This window comes from Megalobrama amblycephala, linkage group LG1 (assembly GCF_018812025.1).
Source record: "Megalobrama amblycephala isolate DHTTF-2021 linkage group LG1, ASM1881202v1, whole genome shotgun sequence".
NCBI classification, from domain to species: domain Eukaryota; kingdom Metazoa; phylum Chordata; class Actinopteri; order Cypriniformes; family Xenocyprididae; genus Megalobrama; species Megalobrama amblycephala.
Genome location: NC_063044.1, coordinates 43,142,988 through 43,168,201, shown reverse-complemented (window position 1 = coordinate 43,168,201; position 25,214 = coordinate 43,142,988). Strand labels below are relative to the sequence as shown.

The 25,214-nt window shown below is 33.8% G+C and overlaps 2 long non-coding RNA genes across 2 annotated transcripts; one reads left to right on the top strand and one right to left on the bottom strand.

The window, feature by feature from the left end:
- Window positions 1-17,708: 17,708 nt before the first annotated feature.
- Window positions 17,709-19,355, bottom strand: LOC125270621. Its single transcript, XR_007185395.1, has 2 exons — window positions 18,523-19,355; window positions 17,709-18,291 (listed from the first exon to the last, which is right to left on the bottom strand). It is a non-coding gene; the product is annotated as an uncharacterized LOC125270621 (long non-coding RNA).
- Window positions 19,356-20,690: 1,335 nt separating this feature from the next.
- LOC125270602 lies at window positions 20,691-23,973 on the top strand. The gene is made up of 6 exons (XR_007185391.1): window positions 20,691-20,947; window positions 21,450-21,522; window positions 22,148-22,280; window positions 22,439-22,544; window positions 22,849-22,960; window positions 23,550-23,973. It is a non-coding gene; the product is annotated as an uncharacterized LOC125270602 (long non-coding RNA).
- The last annotated feature ends 1,241 nt before the right edge of the window (window positions 23,974-25,214 follow it).

Below are 25,214 nucleotides of genomic sequence, written 5' to 3'. Positions count from 1 at the left end.
AACGATGGTAACTTTAACCACATTTAACAGTACATTAGCAACATGCTAACGAAACATTTAGAAAGACAATTTACAAATATCACTAAAAATATCATGTTATCATGGATCATGTCAGTTATTATTGCTCCATCTGCCATTTTTCGCTGTTGTCCTTGCTTGCTTACCTAGTCTGATGATTCAGCTGTGCTGCTTCAGATGTTAGTACTGCCTTGTCTAATGCCTTGAACATGGGCTGACATATGCAAATATTGGGGTCATACATATTAATGATCCCGACTGTTACGTAACAGTCGGTGATATGTTGAGATTCGCCTGTTCTTCGGAGGTCTTTTAAACAAATGAAATTTATATAAGAAGGAGGAAACAATGGAGTTTGAGACTCACTGTATGTCATTTCCATGTACTGAACTCTTGTTATTTAACTATGCCAAGGTAAATTAAATTTTTGATTCTAGGGCACCTTTAAAATTTCTGAATGGTTGTGTAAAAAAAAACCCACCCTTTTTACCTTGTCAAAAAAAGCTCTGTTCACAGCGAGCCATTTCGGTGCATGTCCCTTTAAATGATAATGAGCTACTGTTTACCCCACCCCTATCTTCCGCACTTTTGAACTCACCATTCTTATTTATGCAGTTATAAATGCTCAAAAATGATTAAAATACATTTGAAAATTACTTGTTAGTCATTAACTATTGTAGTGTTACCATGTTATATTTACATAAAATGTACATAGTTTGTAACAAGACAATCACCTTAATGCATTGTTCATTATAAACGTGCAGTTATGAATTACAGTGAGAAGGTTCTAAATAGAAATGATGACATATGTTTGTTTGACTGTATTATTTTGATAATAGAGACAGAGCGACACGCATCATAATCTGAAAAACACACCCACCGGGTGACTCTTTGTCATTTCCGGCTTAAAACAAAAAATAGATCAATGTCTAAAAGCTGCTGTGTGACAAGGTGTACAGCAAACAAGCCAAAAAACCCAGAACTACGTTTTTATAAGCTGTCGACCCCAAAAAATTAATATTTAAGGACACAAAAGTGAATACAGGCAGTGAGACAGAGCACAACGGGTCATTTTACTATAAGAAATACACTGGAGGGGAACGTAATCAACGTTACAATTACATGTATGGAGGTGAGCGTCTGTAAACAGCTTCTTCATTTTAGTGATACAAAGATAGGGTTTTGTTTTTGAATTTTATCTGTATTTATCTGCTGCTACTACTTTATCGACAAGCTTTTAGGAGCGTGAGAGATCAAACGTGAGAGAAAATGAATGTCTTGAGGTTTAATTGTACATTAAAGTATAGAGAAGAATCATCAAGAATAAACAAATATTCTCCGAAAACATTGGACATTATGCAACATTTTCAGTATAATATTATTATACTGAAAATGTTGCATAATGTCCAATGTTTTCGGAGAATATTTGTTTATTCTTGATGATTCTTCTCTATTGTTGGGTCTGATTAGGTTGTGCTGTTACAATTTAAAGAGAATACTAGTATCATATACATGTATATATTCAGCCGTCAAGAAAGTCTCACTCCAACCAGGCAATCAAGGTTGGCAACCACGGCCATCGCTCTACCCATTGTTAGCATATGCACATACACCATTGTAACGGGACTCAGACAGAGATCCATGTGCAAGCTTTTATTAAAAGTGAGCATGGTCGTACAGGCTGGGTCGAACAGGGGCAAGCAGGAACAGCAAGGAACAGGCAGAGTCGTAGTCAGGAAACAGGCAATGGTCAGGACAGGCGGATATCACTCACAGGACGTTAGACAAGGCAGAGGTCAGGACAGGCAGCAATGGGTCAATAACAGGTAACAGGCAGTAACGGCAACAAACAGGCAGACAGGATAATAAACGCTCAGAAATGCAACGGGACTGTTAACAAGACTTCGCCATCAGGTGAAGTGTGAGTGAGTCCTTTATAGTCCAGATACGGCGCTACAGGTGTATGTGGCAGTGGGTGATTGGTGTGGAGTGTGAGCATGTGACTGGCAGGGAGGATGATGGGAAATGTAGTCCGGGAATTGACAGGATTCGTGACAACATCACAATTAATCACTTAAAAAAATATATGAAAATTACCACTGTGGCTTGCTGTAAGAAAATATAGACCTCAAAGGGCATTTCAGTACATATTCCACACAAAGAATGATCTTGTTGCCATTTTTTATCATTCTGATAATTTTATTTAGTTAACATTATCATCTAACATATAAAAGTGGAAATACTTTTTTTTTTTCAACAGTTGAAAAAAAAAAATCATCAACAGTTTCAGTTGTGACTTTTATAAAAACCTGTTGAATAAATGTAAATGAAAATATCAATTCAAATAAATTTAAATTCTTTATTGTCACTACAGCATACACACAGGTATCAAAGTGAAAGTGTTGGATGCAATTATGTTGTGAAAGGAACGACCAGAATCCACAAAACACTAACTGCGTATTCATGTAATGCACAGTATTCTCATGATATTCAGTACATTACTATAAAAATACACAAGCACCTATTATAGAATACATGTGTAAAATTCATAAAATTCATTACCATTTTTTTTTAAAACTATAGTGAATAAACTGTATCAATGAATGAAATGTTCATAGTGTCTGAATACATTTTGGTTTGACTGTATATGACTTTCTTTCTCCACATAAGCACAAATATCTTTAAGAAAATAGTCCATCTCTGTGAGCCCATAAGTGGACTGTAACCCATACACGTATGATGGTTGGTGGGAAACGATTGTTAATAATTAAAACAGTTTAAATTATTAGTATTTTTTCTTATCTATTGTTTCACTTCATTGATTCATCCACTGGGATTGCATGGATTACTGTGTCTTTAGGACACAAAGACGTATTATTTTACTAAAAATCCTAATTTGTGTTTATCTGTAGAAAGAAAGTAATATGCATTTGGGACGGCATGAGGGCGAGTAAAATATATGAGAAATTTTATTTTTGGGATCACCTTAACGTTCATATGTTGTTGGTATGCTAATCCAAGATCAGTATGGACTAATAAGAATAAAGTACAACCTCTTGTGTTTGTTTTAATCTAGAGCTCCAAAGAAATTAAAATATTTGCATAATATCAAGTGTCTGAAGATCAAGATCAGTGTATTAAGAACAAAGTCATACATTTTGCCTGCGATATTATTTTTTTAAGTTTCAAAGACATTTTATTCCGTTTCAATTTATATTTATATATATATATATATATATATATATATATATATATATATATATATATATATATATATATATATATATATATACAGGGGTGGAAATGGGGGGTAACGCGGGGGGACGGCGTCCCCGGAGTGAATTTCAAGGGGGGACGGCGTTCCAGTTCAAATTGGTTCGATTTTTTATAGAAATGAAAGAATTTCTGTATTTATTCACTCAATAGCCTAAAACGAAACCGATTCAGCAAAAATATAGCGCAATAAAATTGCATGATTAATCATAAAAAGATCGCAATCTGGATTCAAACACCCACGCGATCTACTCAGTGCTCGAAGTGGGCCGGTACGCACCGGCACTTCTTTAATCTGTAGCGTACCCACGCTTTGTCTTGCATACCGGCACTTCTCCTATGTTGCCGGTACTCTAACCACCACCACACCGAAACATGGAATCAGGCTGTTAATTAATTGTATAAATCGCGCGTTCGGAGCTTTTATAAGCATGAGTGGCGCACCGCACGCGAATCACCGCAGGCGCGTTCACCAGCGCGATCCAAACGTGTGATAAGATTTGCGCGAGCCGTTCCTATGATAAAATAGAACGTTCTCAATAGAATTCAAATGGGTTTCATTTGAATTCTATTGAGAATGTAGTAAAACGTTATGGAGAAAGTCATCATGATCTAAAAACAGCCAGTAAAAAGACTGATGAAAAGAGGGGAAAACATGATGATGATCTTGCAAGCTTTTTAAACTTCATGACCACCTTTTCTAGAATTTATCACGTTCTATTGTATTTATTGTGGTACATTTTAACTAACTTGTTCAAGAATTTATAATATATAATCTATTAAGGCAATAGATTTAAAAAAGAGAGAAAAAAGTTAACATTGCCCTAAGCATGCAATGAGGAGCCATCAATGGTCTAGCTGTAATTATATCCTTATTGTAACAAATGCTATGGTTAAACAATTACAAGAACTACTTTTTCATAAGGCCAAGTACAAGTTAGAGTTATGTATCTTCTTGAATAATTGACTAAACTTTAGTTTTCCTCATGTGTAAAATGTGTTCTGCTAATGTGACAGATATGCCCATTAGGAAAAACCTGGCTGTATTCCAAGAATTAACATGTTCGGTATAAGAACATTTTAAGTAGATAGTTTGACTTCAGGGGCGTTTCCTCCGAGTAGGCAAGGGAGGCAGTGCCTCCTCAAAAAAATAGGATAAGAAAATAATCCATATTACATATAAAACAATACAAATATTACAAATTATGACATTAAAAAGAGCGCAAGTCACGCGTATTTCTTAAGGAACACTGCTCAACAGCGACACCCGCAGGTAAAGTTACACAGAGGAGTCATGCTTTACAGTCTATGGAGTCATGCCTCCCTTTCCTCTCATAGAGACAGAGCGACACGCGTCATAATCTGAAGACCACGCCCACCGGGGGGGAAAACAATCCAACCGTCTCCATTGACTTTGTATTGCGTGAGGCTGCCTCTTTGTCTTTTCTGACTTATTACAAAAAACAGAACAATGTCTAAAAGCTGCTGTGTGACAAGGTGCACAGCTAACAAGCTAAAAAACCCAGAAATAAGTTTTTATAAGCTGTCGATCCCAAAAAATGAATGTTTAAGGACATAAAAGTGGATACAGGCAGTGAGACAGAGCGCAAATGGTCATTATTACTTTAAGAAATACACTGGAGGGGGTCGTAATCGGCGACAACATATGCTAAACAAACCAACAACAACAAAAAAAAAAACATTCATTATTTTTTACCATGTCAAAGAATTATTTCACCTGTCGCCGATTACGTTCCCCTCCAATGCATTTCTTATAGTAATATGACCCGTTGCTCTCTGTCTCACTGCCTGTATCCACTTTTATGTCCTTAAACATTCGTTTTTGGGGGTCGACAGCTTATAAAAACTTATTTCTGGGTTTTTTAAGTTTGTTAGCTGTACACCTTGTCACACAGCAGCTTTTAGACATTGTTCTGTTTTTTGTAATAAGTCAGAAAAGACAAGGAGGCAGCCTCACGCAATACAAACTCAATGGAGACGGTTGGATTGTTTTTCCCCCCGGTGGGCGTGGCTTTCAGATTAACATAAATGCGCTCTGTCTCTATACATGGGTTTCATGTGACGTCACTGTATTCTATCGCCGCCATATTTGGGACCGGTCACAGCTGCGCGCCCTGTTTAAGTCTATGGTGACAGCAGCTACAACTACCAGAGGAAGGCCAACGAAACGCTTTCAGAAGGTTCACAACAAGTTTATAATATATCTTGGATATGTGGTGCTGTTAGCCGTTTCAACAGTCGTCAGAACTACAAATTTATTTGATCCCAAAGTAGTTAGATCGGCAGAATTATTGGCTTCATTCAGAAGGGACCACACCACTGGCAGCCAAACAGCAATGCACAACATTAATAACTGCTGGGACTGTCATTTACGTAACATTATAACGAGGACACTATTGTAATAAAATGTTGTGAATTCTCTGTGTTGTTGTTTCAGCGTGTTGTTGTGGTAAGAGCGCGTCGACTGAGTTAAACATTGATTACATAACTTGTTCAAACTTCACTTGTGCATTCGCGTCATTTTGTACAGATAAAACTTATTAATTTTATTAAGTATAAATATCTGATTATTCTCATAAAGGATGTGTTTCGTTGAGGTAAATAACCCACAGAGCTGATGATCATCTATAGCTTCAGTGCGAGCGCTCAAAAAGACAAAACATTAATATGATTGGGACTGTCTTCTTCTTATACATGATATTATAATCGTATATACTTGTAAAATAACGTTGTGAATTATTTGGGCTTATTTGCTGTGTTTCAGAGTTTCAATGAGGTTACTTCAAGTTCATCTGTGCGTGATTTTGTGCAAATACTAGTTGTAATATTATTTTTATTTTGTATTAATATCTGGATTATTTTATATAGGATGTGTTCCGTTGATTAATTAAAAAGTTGAAAGTTAATTAACTTTCAGTTTATGGGTTTTTTTATTCTCTTCAGCTTCAGCGTGCGCAGCTCAAACAGCAATGATTAAGTCATTAAAATGTTTAACGTTACTACACAGTATTATTAAAACTTTAATATTTCTTTTAGAAAACGAATGCATTATTTTCATCAACACATAGTTTGATTAATAATAAGGATCATGAACAATAACAGATTTTTTTTTTGTATACAATAACATCAATAACAGATTCATTTTGATAACTATTTGAGCTGCGCGGGCTGAATGAACACCCGTAAACTGAAGCGCTTTGCTAGAAGGTTAATTAACTCAACAGGACACATCCTATGGTAATTCATATATATTTATACAAGCTATACATAAAATTACAACTTATATTTGCACAAAATCATGCACGCATGTACTTGAACTAAGTAATGTAGTCAGCTGGTGTCGTGAATTTGTTCATCCTGTAACACGCCGAAACACAGCAACTAGAATTCATAATATTTTCAAATAAATCAAATAAATTTGAAGTTCTGACGACTGTTGAAACGGCTAACCGCACCACATATCCAAGATCTATTATAAACTTGTTGTGAACCTTCTGAGAGCGTTTTGTTGGCCTTCCTCTGGTAGTTGTAGCTGCTGTCACCATAGACTTAAACAGGGCGCGCAGCTGTGACCGGTCCCAAATATGGCGGCGGGCATAGCGGAAGTGACGTCTTTGAAACCCATGTATAGGAAACCATATAAAATCATCAGACCCCCAGCGTGCGGTGGGTTTTGTGGGGGGTAATTGAGAATGAATGGGGGAAAGTCACGTGAGAGGAGGCAATGTCTCCATCGCGCTGTCATTGGATGTAATTGGTTATGATTGGATATGATTGGTTTGTGCAATAAATCCCGCCTCTCGTTGACGTGCGCGTTCCGCGCGTAGGTTTGACAAATAATGGCGTCAATCGGAAGACTAATTGAAAAGTAAACAAATCACAGTTAGATATCACCGCTTTATGTCACGTCAAAATCAAACTTGAAATGGACTGAAAGCATGATGACTGCGGGTTTTTTAATGCAGTCAGCTTGGTGAAATTAAAAATACAATTCGTGTCTGTGACAGACGGTGTTTACGGAGCATGACTGATGATCCAAAATATCCTAGGTTGACAATTGAAAAGAAAAACCGCAATACACAAATAAAATATATTGTTTAAATTATTATTGCCTTTAGTTATTATTTTGGAATTAATGTAGAAATGCTTAAAACACTAACTTGATGAGATTGACTTGGTTTTGATAAATAGAACATTACATTGTTAATGTAAAATTACAAAATAGAATTGTATTTGGTTTCTTTTTTTGATGTACTGTAAAGTAATGTTCATTTAAGAAGGAAGATGTGTCAACTTTAAGAGTAATGCACATGAATTTACATTGATTCATAAAAAAAAAAAAAAAAAAAAAAAAAAAAAATTGCATCCTCATTTCAGAACACCACTGGACGCCACTGTTTTACTTCCCATGGCACTAGGCTGTTACTTTATTGCAGTTGTGTTATCAACCAACTTTGCATATGTGGACCATTTTGCAAATATAAAGCAACAAACAAATAAATAAACCTCACGAGGGAGCAAACCCAAACTCCTCGCAACCAAGGAAGACAACCAGTCCCCCATCCCAAATGGAAGTGAACAAAATAGAGTAAATTACCCTTTGAAAGTAACTTGATACTTCAAATAAAGATTGCGTCAATTACATCGTTACACCAGTAGGTGTCGACAAATGATTGTTAATGTATTTGTCATTGATTCATTCATTACAAAGAATTGTTCAAAAACGTTGATTCATCTATGAAACAAGTGACATCTTTATAATTGAGTCATTGAATCATTTATTCAAACTGATTTTTATTAAAAATTCATTCAAAATAATTAATGTTTTTGTAAATAGACTGCAGCAACTAACATGATGTCAGAATCAGTAAATTACATTTTATTTTTTTTAGTGGTCTATTCAGAATCATGGGAGAATTGTGAACACTTTTTTTTTTAAAAAAAAATATGATTCTCAATTTTTCAGAATCTTGCAGCTTATTGAGTAAAAATCAGCAGTTGAAATTATTTCAGCGAAAATTAGAATAAAACTGCATGTTCAGGTTGCAATGTTTTTTTTAACCCTTTGATGCATAAGCTATGAAAACCCCTTCTAATGCATAACATGGGTCAAAAATGACCCGTATTCATTTCCTATATAATTTCAATAACGGTTGAGTGTTTCTTTGCTGAATCTTTAAAAGAAATTTATTTTATCATTCATTTATTCCAGGTATTCCTTAAATATCTTGTTTTTGATTGACAAAAATCATTATGTTCATTTTTTCTTTCTTACTTTATAAACAAACACAGTTTTTGTTTGTCTACATCAATTTTACACACATGGGTCAAAAATGACCCGTATTCATTTTCTATGGTATTTCAGTCAAGACTGAGAGTTTTTTTTTGCTGAATCTTTGAAAGAAATTTATTTTGTCATTTATTTATTCCAGGTATTCCTTAAATATCTTAAATACACAGCTTTTGTATTTCTACATCAATTTTACACACATGGGTCAAAAATGACCCATATAGAAACCTTTGCAAATTTTCACAAGTACGAACATATTTACTGCAGACAACTATTCATCCACCACACATTTCACCTCTCAACATGGCTGCTTTTGTATATTTGATGGATGAAAGTCATATTATATTTCATATAATAGGCTATATATTATATTTCATAATTTGTATTTTTTGTCATAAACCAATGCTACTGGTCACTTTTTACATCTATCAGTGTTCCTGAAATGTAACAGTTTTGAACAAGGTTTCTGTCCAACAGTGAAAATATATAATAAGTGAATCGACCAACAGTGCTTTTAATTTTCTTTATCTAGAGTGTTAGTGGCTGGTCCTCAACAGAACTGAGGTGGATGATGACATCACTGTAAAAAAAGCTGAAAGTTTACTTTGCGCACAAACGCAATTTAAATGTGTATGTGCAGGTTGCACATACACAGTTACAGAAATCCGGCGGAAATTATAAAAAGTTACAAAAATCTGTATGCTGATCCTCATATACGCATACAAAAGTGAAGTATACTTTGGCCTTTAGAATGGTAATGACACACAAAAAAATTCAAAAAGAAAGGAAAAATTAAAACAAGGATTTGTTTATTGAGTAATAGATGGAATAATGAATGATAAAATTAATTTATTGTAATATATGTGATATAGAAAGTAATAACTCATTCAGGTCACTTTAGACCCATGTTGTATATGTCCAAAACTGTTACTTTTCAGGAACATTGACAGATTTAAAGGGTGACCAATTGCATTGATTTATGACAAAAAATAAAAAATTATGAAATATATAGCCTAATATATTAAATATAATAAGACTTACATCCATCAAATATACAAAAGTAGCCTTGTTAAGATGTGAAATGTGTGGCAGATGAACAGTTGTCTGCAGTAAATATGTTCCTACTTGCAAAAATTTGCAAATATTAAAGATTTCTATATGGGTCATTTTTGACCCATGTGTGTAAAATTGATGTAGAAACTGTGTTTGTTTATAAAGTAAGAAAGAAAAAATAAACATAATTATTTGTAGAAAATCAAAAACAAGATATTTAAGGAATACCTGGAATAAATAAATGACAAAATACATTTCTTTCAAAGATTCAGCAAATAAACACTCAGTCTTGACTGAAATACCATAGGAAATGAATACGGGTAATTTTTGATCCCATGTGTGTAAAATTGATGTAGACAAACAAAAACTGTGTTTGTTTATAAAGTAAGAAAGCAAAAATTAACATAATGATTTTTTACAATCAAAAACAAGTTATTTAAGTAATACCTGGAATAAATGAATGATAAAATACATTTCTTTTAAAGATTCAGCAAAGAAACACTCAACCGTTATTGAAATTACATAGGAAATGAATACGGGTCATTTTTGACCCATGTTATGCATTAGAAGGGTAGTGATACAAAAATGATTTTTATTAAAAAAGTAAGAAAGAAAAAATTAAAATGAGGATTTGTTATGATCAAAAACAAGTTAATTGAGGAATACCTGGAATACTGAATGAAGAAATTAATTTCTTGCAAAGATATAGAAAATAAAAACTCAGCCGGGTCATTTTTGACCCATGTTATGCATCAAAGGGTTAAATCCATGTCTATGGTAACATCCTCAAAACAAAAAGTTTTATAAAATGATAAACATCACATTTCAACCCTTTTAACCATTGTTTAAGAAAAGGGATGAGTGAATATTATTATATTCACATTATTATCCAAATTATTTTGCTTTTTAGAATGCACATCAGCTTCCTTTTGCATTAAAACTGGATTCCCCTTTAAATGTGTAATTGTTGATTTTCAAAGTAACTGAGAGGTAGCCATCCAAAACATTCAGTTTTCTTTAACCTGAGGACAAATGTATTTAAAATGTTTGTGACCTGTTCAGTTCAGTATGCACCACATATGCAAATTCCTAGACAATGTATCTTTAATTTGGCCAAAATCAAACAGGTTATTTTCTCCAAGCAAAGATTCTGTTGAATTAACATGTTTGTGCCACACACAATTCATAAATGTTGTTCATTGACCTTGATAATTAAGAAAATATTGTTTGGAGGAAACATGAAATGGGCTTGATTAATGTTAGCATATTATATAATTGTATAATATTTTATATTTAAATACATCTGAAAAGTCATTGAAAGTATATATATATATATATATATATATATATATATATATATATATATATATATATAAAATCCTTCCCATAGAGTCCCCCCAGTGAATCTCAGCCATTTCCAGCCCTGTATATATATACAGTGTTGGGGGTAACGCATTACAAGTAACTTGAGTTACGTAATCAGATTACTTTTTCAAGTAACTAGTAAAGTAACGCATTACTTTTTCAATTTACAACAAAATATCTAAGTTACTTTTTCAAATAAGTAACGCAAGTTACTTTTTCACATTTATTGACTGACAGCTCTCCTGCCCCCATGTTGGGAGAAATAAAGTGCAGAGGGTGTTGTGTATGCTGTGTAAGCATGATGATTATTGTAGTTTTAGACTAAATGTGAACATGCATTTACTTATCTCACTTGCACGAAAACATTCAGTATTCCTCAAAATGAATAAAAACAGTGAAATGCAATCTCAGAATTTTTGCAAACCTGTAATAATTAACTATATTAAATTACACAAATATACTTTATGTATTTAATCTCAATTATTAACCAATGTCTTTACTGCTGATCTTCAATATACCTAATTCAACCATACTAATAAGCAAAAAATACTTTAGATTAGAAAGGTTTGTTTGAGCTGCACCCTCTACTGTACAGGTGTAAATATGCTTTTCCTTCAGCTTGAGGCTTATTCATTTCACTTTTGGTGTGAAAGGGCCTTTTTGCCAAAAATAGAACTTTTTTTTTGTTGTTATTAAAAAACAAACAAGCCCAGCCTCAGTGAGAAAAAGTAACGCAAAAGTAATGTAACGCATTACTTTTCATAAAAAGTAACGCAAAAGTAATGTAACGCATTACTTTTCATAAAAAGTAACTAAGTAACGCAATTAGTTACTTTTTTAGGGAGTAACGCAATATTGTAATGCATTACTTTTAAAAGTAACTTTCCCCAACACTGTATATATATATATATATATATATATATATATATTGTTATATCAGGGGCGTTTCCTCCGAGTAGGCAAGGGAGGCAGTGCCTCCTCAAAAAAATAGGATGAGAAAATAATCCATATTACATATAAAACAACACAAATATTACAAATTATGACATTAAAAAGAGCGCAAGTCACGCGTATTTCTTAAGGAACACTGCCCAACAGCGACACCCGCAGGTAAAGTTACACAGAGGAGTCATGCCTCCCTTTCCTCTCATAGGAATCCATAGAAAATCATCCGAACCCCGGCGTGCGGTGGGTTTTGTGGGGGGTAATTGAGAATGAATGGGGGAAAGTCACGTGAGAGGAGGCAATGTCTCCATCGCGCTATGATTGGATGTAATTGGTTATGATTGGATATGATTGGTTTGTGCGATAAATCCCGCCTCTCGTTGACGTGCGCGTTCCGCGCGTAGGTTTGACTGAACAAATAATGGCGTCAATCGGAAGACTAACTAAAAAAGTAAGTAAACTGATCACCCAGTTAGATATCACCGCTTTATGTCACGTCAAAATCAAACTTGAAATGGCCTGAAAGCATGATGACTGCGGGGTTTTTAGTGCAATCAGCTTGGTGAAATTAAAAATACAATTCGTGTCTGTGACAGACGGTGTTCACGAAGCATGACTGATGATCCAAAATATCCTAGGTTGTCAATTAAAAAGAAAAACCGCAATAAACAAATAAAATATATTGTTTAAATTATTATTGCCTTTAGTTATTATTTTGGAATGAATGTAGAAATGCTTAAAACACTAACTTGATGAGATTGACTTGGTTTTGATAAATGTAAAATTACAAAATAGAATTGTATTTGGTTTATTTTTTTATTTTTTGATGTACTGTAAAGTAATGTTCATTTAACAAGGAAGATGTGTCAACTTTAAGAGTAATGCACATGACATATTTTATATTTCATAAAACTAAAAGTTTTTACAATCTTATTACAATTACATCAAGCTCTGCAATCCGAAAACGTGGATATCACGTGTGCTGTAACAGCAGAACGGTTATCCAAACAACAAAGAAATGTACAACACTGGAGTTACAGTGTGTGTATTCACACACACACACTTGATGCTGTCTAGCTTTAGATTAGCGACAGTAACTGGGCTGTAACTTGATGAGATTGACTTGGTTTTGATAAATAGAACATTACATTGTTAATGTAAAATTACAAAATAGAATTGTCTTTGGTTTCTTTTTTCTTTTTTGATGTACTGTAAAGTAATGTTCATTTAACAAGGAAGATGTGTCAACTTTAAGAGTAATGCACATGAATTTACAATGATTTATAAAAAAAAAAAAATGTGCCTCCTCATTTCAGAACACCACTGCACGCCACTGATATATATATATATATATATATATATATATATATATATATATATATATATATATATAAGTTACATTCATTTTCATTGGAACAAAGGAAATTCCATAAAAGTCAAGTGATTTCAGTAAACGAGGCTTTATGTCATAGCTGTTTCGAAACTGATCTCTGATGAATTGTACACATTTGTCGACGTCTTAATGAGGTATTTGTATAATTTAAAGGCATAATAGTAGTTAATAGTCTCTGTTTAGCTGATCCATCCACAATATTTGATCTGACAAAGTGCTTATGGTTTGTGGGGATTAAAAAAAAAAGCACTGGGTGGATTTTTATTATTATAGGGTGGTTGTGTACACACACTGCCAACACACATTTATGTCCAAACACCATGTAAAAGTGAATTTTGCATCCGATGTCCCCTTTAAATGAAAATAAAATAGATGTAAATCTGCAAAATCTATGAGAACAAACAAGTCTGTTACATGAACAAACAAGTCTGTTAAATTGTATCAGCCACTCAGTAGGCTATGTATTTTTAATAATGTTCAAATGGTTTTAAATTTATGAATGCTATTATGTACCATTTCTAGTTGCGAGTACAGTATGCTTGCAATGAGAGAGTATACCCCTCTTCTGATTGGCTGTGATTTTTTAATTATTATTTTGTTGCGTTTCGGTGCCATGTCTCATCTGTTGTGAACAACTGAGTTTTGTGGGATACTAGTGCTTAAGAGTAGAGCCTGTGCTCAGGACTGGGTAGGTTACTTTTAAAATGTATTTCACTACAGATTACAAAATACATGCTTTAAAAAGTAATTTGTAACGTATTCTGTTAGATTACCCAAGTTTTGTAACTTAATCTAAATACTTTAGAATACTTTGGAATACTAATAAGTATGTAACACGTAAAAAAAAATAATAATAAAAAAAAGGTTTTTCTCACAAATCTGACTTTTTTCTCAGAATTGCAGAATTGCAATTGCGAGTTATAAAGTCAGAATTCTGAGATATAAACTCACAATTTCCCAGTAAAAAAGTCAGAATTGCAAGAAAAGAAGTCCGAATTGCAAGTTTTTAATCACGCGATTCTGATTTTTACAGTTACAAGGGACTCACAAACAATCATTGCAAAACATTATGATCCCTCTTATTTGGTTAAAATTATTAAAATATTGCATATTTTGCATATATTGCAAAAGTCTGCTTTTGCAGACTGTCAGAGTCAGAGAATCACCAATTGCTTTTTACATTAATTACCCATCACAGTTTACATTAATGTTTAAATGAAATTCAAAGTAATCACTTTGGTAATCTAAAATACTTTTCAAATGTAACCGTAATGAAATACAGTTACTCAAATTTTGTATTTTAAATACGTAACTAAGTTATATGTATTTCATTACTCCCCAACCCTGCCTGTGCTTCAGTCCAGAATAAACATTGATGTTATGTTGCATGTTGCTTTATTTAGCCATTAACTGCAATTATCTGCAAGAGGATTGAGTTAAATTTGTTTAGTTAACTCATTTAAGTTCATTTTATTTAAGTTTACATAAAACAATACACCACTGTTCCAATATAATGTTAACATGAAACACAATTGTGTGCATTTTAAACGTGTGCAGCAAAATGAGTAAACAATGAATGCTCATTTACATTTACAATACGATCCAATACAATACAATACAATACAATACAATCTTCTCACATTATAGAAAACTTGGTGAAGAATAAGTTTTGAATAGTAAATGAATATCTTAGCAAACAAATGAAATTCTTCCTTGACTGTGTTCTGCTCTACTGTGTTTCCTCGCCTCTGGGTGGCGCTTGTGTTCAGTGTTCTGGCTTCTATGAGTCGCTGTACTGTGTTTTCTGTCCTGTACGTTAGATGGCGCTGCTGCTGTGACGGACGGGTGGACCATATTAAGACACACGGGATGGATTGTCCATATTAAGACAAAGACCATATTAAGACAATGGCGAGACGCGGAGTGACTCCTCGGTTAAACACTGTGTACATTCTGTCGCAACTTCTGTTTGCTGAGAGACACAGTGTCCTAAATCAGTGTTTACACGACGCAAAAACATGTTTAAATGTTTTAATTAACATTTAAATGCATGCTCATTTTATAAGGATCAATAAACCTGAATAAGAGAAGAAGTGAAAGAGAAAATGAACTGAAAATGAGGACAATAATGTGTGCTCTGCGTGTGTGTTATCAATGAGGTTGTTCTTGTACAGGTTAAAGTGTAAAGAAGTGATTTGATGTTTGCAGGTAAATAAGGATGCAACAAGAGCACGATCATCACGTCCCTCATTTAACTGGGATAAAAATGTCATTCTGCACCCTCTAAAAATCAACAAAATCTAAAATTACAACTAAAAATAATAGGCCTAAGAATAATAATAATTAGCTGAAGTCTTTCACCAGATGTTCACTTACAAAACTAGCCATGATATTTATAGTTTCCTCCATAATGCCATTATTATTGTTACAGCAGTAAAACTGTGCTAACATAAAAAGATTAAAACAGACAAAAACATTAAAACAGACTTAAAATAACAGGATGAATATTTATTAACTAAAGAGTCTAAATGTTATTTAATCAAAATACTTTAACAGAAATATTATAAAGAAAAATACCGTTTCTGATTTTTTAAATAGCCTATAATAGTTTAGACTCATGAAAAAATTCCCTGAATTTTGTTTATTCAAATATTTAAAAATAAATAAATAAATAAAGATTCTGAATGATATTTATTAATATAATACTTTATTTATTAAAACAACAACAATTCTGAATTTTTTGTAAATAATATTTTATTGAAAAGGTAATTTGGGGGATACTATGACATAAGTTTATGTAAAGTCGCTTTTAAACAAACAAATAAAAATGACTAAAAGTTTGTGAAAAAATTTTCTGCTAACTTTATTGAAACATTCAAGAAACTTTACAAACATTCATTCTTCATATTCATATAGATGTAATTTCTTAATGACATCTAAATTATCAAAGTTTTTCTCAAAGTTGCAATGGCATTTGTTATTTTGAACATGTCAAACACAGAACCAGATGTAAAGCGTTACACATTTTCAGCGTGTCGCACGTAATGATTGTCCAGTTCAGTGTCATGTTGTCTTGTAATGGTTTGTGTACTCTCCTTTGACTCTTTTGTAGGGATTTGCGTAAGAGGCTCGTTTGAGGTCATCAGTCTTATCTGCTCCCCTCATTCAGAAAATCTGCTTTTGATCCTCGTTCATATTAGAAAATTACTGAACAAGCAGGAAAAACGATCTCAGTTTACATCACAGCTTGATTTTCTTACACAAACAATGATTGTTTCTTGAATGCACACCCAATAGGGCTTTTAACCCTGGGTTATTGTTCTAAACTCTGCTTTTTAACCCTGCATGGGTAGAAGAACTTTCACAGTTGTAATTTAGAAGCGGGTTTAGCACTGAGTTTTACCCAGGGTAATGAAACCTGCTCCAGAGCAGGATTAGAACTGCTTAATCAATGACACTGATTTCGTAAATATGAAAATAATAACTTTAACCCAGGGTTTAGTGCACTGTACATTCCTAAACCCTGTGTTAAGGTTATTCATTTCATATTTGCAGTGTCAGAGTCATTGTGAAATGGCAGTTTATGAATACTAATTGGCTATCCATGAGCATGTGAAAAGCAGGATAACCCAGGATTCCACTTACCCAGAGTTTACATTAACCCCGGGTTAACTAGCTCAATTTAAAAAAAAAAAAAAAAACCTAATGTTGTGATAAAACAATGTTATAAAAACAGATTTCAGTATTTATTTAAAAACGACAAGCTGTCTGTGAATGATTGTGATGGGACTCAGTTCTGAGTGTTTTAAAGTCACCATTAAATCAAATTTGACAATTCATATTTTTAAAGGAATATTACAGTAGGCTATAATAAACTATTTAACTGTGAACATCATTATTCGTGTGCCCTTGTAATTAAAATAACTTATTCTCCATCTTGCAGCTTCTCTTCTCTTCTCTTGAGATAATTAAGCAAATAATAAAGCTGTGGCTGAAGTCAATTGTAGTTCTTGTGTTTCTCTTTTCTTCAGTGATTCTGCTTGTTAACAGCAGGTGTTCATCACTAATGCTCAATCATCACTTAATTAATTTCTTAATTATCTCATTAACTTTAACTCTGCTTTAGTGTTATTTTAACACTATTTAGAGAACTCTGGAGATTTTGCTCTCTTCTCTTCTCTGATGACTGGCACGAGGGCGGGGCAACCTTTCAATCACAACCAGATCTACCAATAGCAAACTACAACGATCCAATCAATTTCCCATGGACAAAATTAAGCCCCGCCCTACACTGTTTTAGAAGCCATTTCACTCGGATATACATCACAGGAAAGAAAAGACTATCCCCCCTCCCATTTCATGCTGACTTTAATAATAATAATAATTTGACTCGATAAACAACATATTAAGTTAACCTGTCAATCATAACCTGCAACATAATACTATAAAAGTCACCAGATTATGACTGTCCTAAAGCAGCTCATGAACTGTATACAAACGTTATAAGAGCAGAGCATAAGCAGCATAAAAACAGACAAGACAAGCTGACATGTTAAAGTGCGTTTCAAAGCTCAATCTCTGTGTTCAAGATATTTCTCACTTCAGTTCTCCATTGATATCAAGGCAGTTTGCCAAACCATGATGATCACAGTCAATCAGACAAACAGATCATTTTCTATCGCCGTGTTTCCAGACCCACATGATCCTCACCGTCGAGGATCTCAGAGTCAAACACTAAAACATCAGACGGGCCCGTGAGCCACTGTGAAGATCTCGTTCAGTGTGTGATGTGATGTGTGTTTGATCGCTCTCCGGATTTGAGGCCCATCTGAGCCATCAGCTGCTCGTACACCGTCCACGCCATCGCCGCCATCATGGTTCTCCTCAGAGAGCGAGGAACTGCGCCACGGAAAAAACCCACCAACCCGTGATCCTGACAGACAAACATAGAGACAGGTCAGCAGTGTTATCTTAGTATTTTTTTTTTTTTTCATTAGTTTTTATTTTAATATTTGGTTTTAGTAAATTTGTTCTGTTTTTTAGTTGTTGTCGTTTTGATTAGATTTTATTTTTAAACTTTTAATCCAATGTAAAGTGTGTCATTTAAGATCCAAAAGAACTGTTTATTTAAGCAGTAAAACAGAGCTGGAGACGAGCATGTTACCTTGTAAATGTATCGCACCACATCTGATGTCCTCCTGAAGACATCTGGACTCACTTGAACGTGAGTTTTCACCACATCTGCCGGCTGGGTCACGACGGAGGCCAGGACGCCGGCCAGAACACCGCAGCTGAAGTTAGCCAGTGGAGCGTAAGATGACTGACTGATCTCTAAAAGAGAGAGAGTTTATCAGTACAGTCTGTGGAAATGATCTGCACGGCTGTTACACAATTTACCATCACTATGACTCCCTGTCTGGGCTGTCGGGATGTTTGAACGGCTCTCTTATCTCTTATGTAGAAACATTTGTACATTAAGAGCAATACTCCTGTTAGCTGTTATCTCACCAAACCTCTTAAGACACTGAGAAAAAAAAATGTTCCAGAAGAACATGGGGGTGGGAAAATATATGAGACAGAAGGAAAAACTATACTTCAATCCTTTTTTTTTGCATTCCTGAGAAACTTTGCATTTATTTGCAAAATGTTGGTGTTCCCTTGAGAAATGTTGCATTTGCTTGCAAAGCTTCTTCTGCAAAACATTTCTGTTTCCAAAGACATTTAGAGTTTGCTCATAAAACATTCCTCTGAGACATTTTGCATTCGCTGGCAAGATTTTAGTGTTCTACAGAAGCTTGTTTCTGCCACTGAATAAAAATAATAAATAAATAAAGTAATTGTGACTTTTTATCTCACAATTTAGTTTTTTTTTTCTCAGAATTAGATATTATAGCTCACAATTGCATTTATATCTTACAATTCTGAGAAAAAAAGGCAAGAAATAGTCACAATTGCAAGAAAAAATGTCAGAATTGCATGAAATAAAGTCACAATTGTGAGAAAAATGTAAAAATGAAAAGAAAGACACTCGTATAAATCTCATAAAGGGTATAAATCTCAACAATGGTGACAATCAACAAAAAGCTTCATGCCGCAATGCATGCTGGGAGCCATGGATGAGTTTTGATTGGTGCACCCAGAATGCACTACAGCATGAAGCTTTTTGTTGATTGTCACCATTGTTGAGATTTATACCCTGATTCTTGATGTCATTGTGTGTCTGACTGATACTGTAGATCAAAACGTACTGTCCAGCATGTTTTATTTGTTGTTGTTGTTGTTTTCCCCTGTGATCAGATTGTCACGACACTTTTAGTTGTTTTATCATCCTCTGCTGAGATCTTGAGAGTTTTAATTTAATTGTTTTCAGTTGATGTTTCAGTGGCTGACATCAGATCAGTTATTATTTGCAATAGAAATGAATTTGAATGAAAAAGTTCTTAACCAAAACATGGCTGAAACATTTCAAATAAAATCATTATTTACAACTGACATAAGAACACTTTAAATAAAATATTTTTTAGTTTAACTAAGAAATAAGTCAAATTAGGTTAAATGAACATGAGCTGTGGTATTGAAAACTTTAAAACGTAAGTTCACTTTACTTTCATAAAGTTATTCCAACTAAATATTATAAGTTCAAATAACTACATTGTCAATTTGAAAAGTACTTAAAAGATAACTCAAAAAGTTAAGTTAAAGAAACTTCCTGTTTTTTACAGTGCGATGAGCTTCATTTTGACCTGAAAATAGGAAGAATGGGTGAGAAGTTATGGATTTATGTTTAGAGTTTTGAGAAAAGGAGGCACAATTTCGAGGAATATGTTTAAGCAATCAAGAAAAACTGTAAATGGTAAAACAGTCAAACACTTCACACACAAGACTGGATTTTAGATTTGAGTTTTTTCAACTCACATTGTAGAAACTCTCTGATCTGATATTCACAACCCTGTATCACATGAAATACGTTCTGAGGAAACTATTTTGCAAATCGCAATTACGTTACATGCCAACATATAAGCAGTGCTATTACGTTGGTCCTTAACCTAATAAAGCCAATTTATTGCAGTGCTATTACGTTTGTCCTGAACATAATACATCCAAAGCAGGTTTCTTTTCACACGTAGCAGCTAATGCTGTTCATTTTGTTTTAATTATTTACTCCCTTTTTTCTGATCGGGCTACAAAATATTATTTATGCCAGGGGGAGTCAAATGGCGGCACCCAGATAATTTTTATCTGGCCCTCCAACTGGTTTTTGATGTTTAAAACCGCTCGCAATCTGATATCAAAGTCCCCGCAAAGGTTTAGCGTTTTCAGCATTGAGTTTAACGTTGTTGCAAAGATTTTTCTGATCTCGCCAGAATAATGTGAAACTGCTACGTTTTGGTTGCTATGAACAATATTTTATTTTCTGCATCAAAATAAGGTTTGATTACATTTTAAGCAAAAAATATATATTATTTATTTTCATAATATTCACTCAGTGAATGTCAACCCGTTCTCACTCCTGACCGTTCTCACGCTGAAGAAGTCTCCTTCAGAACACATCGCGATATTTGGCATCAGTTCGCGTGTGCTGGATGTTGGTAAGTAGTCGTAAATACGCTGTTCTAATGTTTGATATAATGTCTTTTCTGTTTGCAGATATTAATCAGATTAACGTTAGCTCCCTCATGTTCAGTCACTGCATTATATCTGTCACCTCCGCTAAGGTTTTGCTTTTCATTGTTTTCTATATTAAATACTAAACTAGGGTGATTAAACACTGTCACGTGACGTGCAATATATTGCACAATATATATAACATATTCATATCAGGTTCAAAGTAGTACAAGTGTAGTTTCAAAATGGTATTTGTTGTAGAAGCACGGTAAAAAACAACACTTACCATGCTTTTTACCACAGTATTGGTAGTTTTAATGTGATTTTTGTTGTAAATACAGAGTAACCACAACACTTATCATGCTTTTAATGCCTAATAATGTTAAATCCAAAAACTGTAAGGTCAGTAAGAACTTCTTTCCTATATATATTTATATATAAACCTATATATTATAAATAATGATATTTTCTTTTCTCTTGTTTTAGCTGAAAAGACAAAAAGGGCCTTTCGGAAATGGATGAAGGAGACAGAAAGCTGCAAAGGCAAATAATTGCAATGGTATGTATGTGTTGCTTTTAACCCTTTATCAAACATTTTATCAAGCATTTGTTAAATAGTCTCACAGTAAATTAAAATTAAAGTCAAATCCTGTACATATTTATCACCTTATTTGTAAATCAGTTGTGCCCCTTCTTGGACAGTTGGACGTCCCACACATAAAAGTTTATATTAATTCCATTGAATTCTTTAAAATGATTACAGATTGGGCCCAAAATGTTCCAATGATACATGATGTCTCTCCGCACCTCATAACTACCTCTGTTTGCAAGAGTGGAAATTATCATTTGACTTGTCACATGACATCAGATATTCAATTATTTTGTCATAATCAAAATAATTGAATATCTGATGTCTATTCAATATCTAATCAGTTACACTGCTGATAATGTCCTGCTTGCATGTGAAACATGTTATTTTTTTATTTATTCTTTTAAATATAAATATAGCTTGCTATTAAAGATATGTTTAATCATGGAAATGCCCACATATCAGTGAACTTATTACATAAATGCATTTAACATTTAATTATGCAACACTCTTTACAGAAGGAAATCCTACAGTTATGTGTAAATTGACAACTTGAATGTGATGTAATAAATTTACCTTCCTTTCTGTCTTGCAGGATTACTTGCAGATTACTTAGTCCTTCTTTTTAGGATCTCTACAACATCAAACTCAACAGCTCTTTTAAGAGCCGACCCTCACAAGAGCTACTAGTGAGTCGCTGCAAACCTGCCGTGATCAGCCCTTTCCAGGTAAAGTTTCTAGATATTTAAATCAGTATTTACTCATCAAATGCTCTCCTGGATGGTATGGTAAATTAACTGATTTATAACTGTCTCAATTTGTATGTTTTAAGAACAAGAGTAATTGCACACAGAGTAAGTAGAGACTTTCTTGTTTTTCTGTGCAGAGAAGGAAGACCAGTCCTTATATCAAAACAAGCTCATCGAAGTCCTTTGTTTAGGGTGAGGAAGGAACATGACCATCTCATGCCCAAAGGAGACAGAAGTCCATTGGTATGTCTTGTGTTGAGGCAATGCTGTAATATGTAGTACAGAATTTAATGTTGTTCTCTCAAAGGACTATTAAGTTCTTAAAAACTTTTTTCTTTTTTTGTTTGTTTGTTTGTTTGTTTGTTTTTTTAGATAAAAGCAGACAGGGAAGCTTTGGAAGATAATGAGTTAATATAATATAATATAGTATAATAGGAATTAAATAGTAAATGTTCTTTAAATTATGTGTAATACCTAGTTTTTTTTGGCTTGAAATAAGGCCTTATACTGCACAGACCTAAAACATTGTATTTGTGTTTTAAAACAGATAGCAAGTGAAGTCACTAACAGAAGATCCTAGAGGAAAAACGACTGATGTGCAGCTACGGAGGAACACAAGAGGCAGAAATATGCATGGCCATGGCTTCTTCATGAGTACGGTAAGTCCTGTGCCTATTCTTAATTCTTGCCTTAAAGTTTTTATTGCAGTATTTTAACAATTTTACATTGTACAGGTTATCACTTGGTTTTTGACCAAATTATGCTCTTGAAACAAGAAACAGAAGAGTATGTTGTCCTGAAAGAAATCAAGGCTCAAAAGAGAGCATGCCTTTCTAAAAGATCTTTTAAAACAGGTTGCTGTTAATATGGGTAAAACAGTTTTTGTTCAGAACTTAGCTTACAGTCTGTGCTGCATTTTTATTATAATATATATATTATGTACTGCTGTTTTGTAAAGTTAAATCAGGAACAGGCAACTCTAGCCCTTTTTGCTGTCTCCTTTTTGAGGTGGAGAGTTTACCTCCAACCATAATTGAGCACACCTGAAAATTTTAACCAAAGTCTTCAGGTGTACTTATAGACAGTTATAGGCAGTTGGGTTTGAGGTTGGAGCTAAATCTGCAGGACCATGGACGCTGAGGGCCAGAGTAGCCCACCACTGTTTAAATCATGCAGAACATAAGCTGACCTGGCTGTCCATTAAACTACTTAACTTGAATTGTCTGTGTTTTTTTGTTTTACTTTTAGACCAGGACTGAAGAACGCCTGACAATGGGATGTTAAGACTTCTTCCTCTGGTTGAGAAAAAGCTACAGCACATCAGTGATCACATCTTCTGGTCATCAGTTGTACTGTAGAGTACAACTGAACAAACTGTTTAGAAGAAGAACATGAACATGATAGAGACGTGTACAGGGAAGAGCAAGAACCCAGTTCAGCTGTGATAATGAATCTTTATTTTAAACTCAATATCAAATCTGTTTTCTGGATCATAGTTGACTGGATGGGATTCTGTGGCGCTCATTTGTGCAATAGGAGTAAAGTCTGTGAATGGATTATTATGACGTTAACGTATTTTTGAAGACACGTTTTTATTTATCTTGAATCTCATTTGTCTTTATGCAAATTTCAACCTTATGCTGTATCCTCCAATAAAGTGTTGTGTAATAAATTATGGTGAACGTGGTGTTTGGTAGAGTAAATACAATTTAACTAAGCTGAGTTTATTTCATAATTTAAAAAAATGACATATAATTTCCATGATTGTTTTACTTATTAATACATAAATATATATTACATAAATATTTTCGATCTAATTCATGATATTTGGGACAACAATGCACCAAAAGTTGCATATACTTTCATGTTGTGACAAGGATGGCAGTTTCCAGATAAATAAAGGGAAGGAATGTGAATAAAGAGAGGCTGTAGTGGGTTATACTGATACAAACACTTCAAGCAGAGCTGAAGAAGATCGATGTTGATCATTCTGGTACATCTACTACTGCATTCAAAATGACAGCTGGACATTACTGATGTCAGGCATGTGAGGAGCAAGAAGAGGGGGTGATAATGACATTTTGGCACAGTTTCTTATTTTACTGAATAGTGCATTATCCTTGTGTAACAGTAATAGTGAAGTGTAAATATAAATAGTTTTTAGTTTACTGCCAACACTGGCAGCTGGATAATGGCAAGTTGTTGTGGGTTCATCCATTATATTTATTGGTGTTCATACAAAAAAAAAAGCAAAGAAATAATCAACTACTATTCAATTAATCAATTATTATTATTATTATTGTATTACAACATTTTGTTATAATATTTCCATATTTCATCAGATGGTCTCACAATACCCATCAAAAACCTATACAAGCATGATGTTAGAATGGAAAATGAGGAAATGATAAAATACTGCAATATTTAAATGTGATTCAACAAAGTTTGTTATCCATGATGAGGAGTACACACCTGTGTAGATTTGAATGCCCTTCCACCCCCAAGGGGCCAGTACCGGCCCCTGGAAGAGCAAAAAAAATGCACATTTCAAATGGCTGTAACTCAAAGTTCGGTTAGCGTATCAAAGAGAAAATCAACAGGACAACTGCTTATGCTATGATTACTAAATAATGTTGGGCACAGTTTTCAGACATACATGGAAAGCTGGCATAAAGGTTTTTTAATAGTGATTACAGTAAAATATTAAATTTCAGCCTGTCCCTCATATATGTAATAAATGTTTGCACAATAAACATATTTAGATATCGAGTTGTCCATTAAAGATCTTATTATTTTAACATTTATCATTTCTTTACTAAACGTTTTAAACTACATTACCCATATGTCTCTGTCATTCTATCAATGAACGGGAAACATGGCGCTGTAGTTCATTGAGAAGCTAGGGTTAGGGTT